The sequence below is a fragment of the Pterocles gutturalis genome, unplaced genomic scaffold (genome assembly GCF_000699245.1).
Source record: "Pterocles gutturalis isolate BGI_N339 unplaced genomic scaffold, ASM69924v1 scaffold6155, whole genome shotgun sequence".
NCBI lineage: Eukaryota > Metazoa > Chordata > Aves > Pterocliformes > Pteroclidae > Pterocles > Pterocles gutturalis.
This window is the reverse complement of record NW_010138097.1, coordinates 59,401-61,600: the sequence shown is the minus strand read 5'-3', so window position 1 is coordinate 61,600 and position 2,200 is coordinate 59,401.

The window sequence follows — 2,200 nt, the reverse complement described above, 5'->3', positions numbered from 1 at the left end:
CTGAGCTGCAGTTATTTAAAGGAAAACCCAAACAAATTTCATGCAATCCCTGTGCTATGCATGTGACTTGTAAAATAACAGGATCCTATTTTGTGAGGAATCTACATGAAATTGTGAGTGGGTCTTTCTCTTTCTAGTGTACTCAGTCTCAGAGAAAAGGGAGATTATTAACATCTAAAAGCAAAATATCCATTAATACCATGAACTAAATTCTATGGATGAGGCTTCTGACAGCACCTACAGAAATCGGTTGCCAAAAGTCCCTTAGAAAGAGAGATGTGCCTTGTATCGTTCTCGTCATCTAGGAGCCTGTAAATGCTCCTGTGAGTCTTGAGACTGGGTACGGAAAATGGTGGGTGGCAGATATATGAATCACATGCCAATTTTTTAACCCAAAGAACCTTCAATTCCTCTTACTACCCTCTCCCTTCCTGAGAGAGTGACCGGTTATCCTTGACAACAGATAGCTCCATCTGCACTTTTATTCATCCCCAGTGAATACACGGATTTTCTTTAAACACATTCCCATCTGTCTAAGCTTTAAGGAGTAGCAAAATATTTGAGGAGAAAAAATCAGAATGATCCAGATGACAGGACAGGGAGGACAAGAAAGGAAGACAAGAAAAGTGGAGCTTGAGATGAGCTGTGATTAAATTTGTTAAGTTTAAATTTGATTAAATTTGTTAGATTAAATTTGCAAAATTGCTTAAAGTATTGAACATATCAGCCTTGAGTTCACCATCAGGTCAATCTGGTTGTAAAACAAAGGGCTTCCCTTCAAAGAGATAAAATAAAAAATATTAGACATCGTCTCTTTTAAAACCAATTTGTGCAGGAGGGGAGGTTTTGGCTGAAAATGACACAATTCTCTTTTTGGTGAATATTTGGGGTGAGGGTTGCTGCATATGTCATAATCCAAAAGGTTTATTTTTAGATCCATGTGTTCTATAATCCTGCCTTTTCATTTTCTTCATGTGTATAAGGTTTTCACACATCTTACTTAATAAATGACATAAATTCCAAAATGAGAAACAAGAACTTTTCAAATGATTACCAGTAATATGGATGAATTACAAACAAACCTGGCCTTGATGCAGGCTGAAAGCCGAACATCTCAGAGGTCAATTGTCACTTTTAATAGGCTGAACATGCCTGTACTCTGATGGAGAATTGCTGTTGTTACAAAACGTTTTTCCAGGCACGGGTGCTGACCTCTCCCATTCTGCTTGCCTTCCCGCGCTTGGACTGCTGCACTCCTCTTCAGCTGTTCCAGTCACTGCTGGTTTGCTGAAATCTTTTTGCATGACTCTTAAGTCACAACTACTCCATACACTCCTCTGCCAAATTTTCATTCCATAATGGCATGATACAAAGCTCACTGAACTCAAAGGAAAGATTTGCACTGACTTCTAGGGATTTTGGATCATACTTCACCTGCCTGCCTGCCAAATGCCTTCCTTGAAGACAAAGCAGACACTGTGTTTGAGCTCCTTTATGAGAGAGTGACGACTGCGAGGGGAGGACACATGAGGAAACCCATGGGGAGAAGCTTGAGGAGACACGGGGAGGGACAGATTGTTGGTGACACAGGACTGGAGACACGGTCTTGGAAGGAAGGACACCCCTGAGTGACTGTGACCCACGGAGGACCCACGCCAGGGCAGGGACTCTCCTGAGAGACTGCAGCCTGCTAGTGACCCATGCTGGAGCAGCAACAGTGAGAAGAGTGAAGAGAAAACCAGTAAGAACTGTGGAAGAGGGGCAGACAGAAACCATTACACCATTACACTTTACAACAATCGCACACGATCCTGCCATTCATGCCCAAACCCTGATTTAGAAGCATAATCTCTAGGTAAAGCAGGAACTTGTATCTCCATGTGGTTTCAATGCTGAGCCTTGCTCAGAAAGGGACAAGTACGACCCCAATGGTGTTATCCCCTTCCTGCAAAAAGGGCAGATATGTTTTGTTGAGGACGTGTGGACCCTTCCCCATTCATGTTCATAGAAAGAGCTTTTGAAAAATATCAGCTGGAGCTACTTTGCCTCCTGTGCCCCCACCAGCCCTCTCAGGCTATGTCTATGCTATCAAATCCAGGACCTCTCATCCCGGTAGGATGAACAATTACTTCCAGGTGCCCCAGCCACCCTGTGCTTTGACGCGCTGGAGGAGACCTGTGGGCTGCTCCAGGCAGGTACC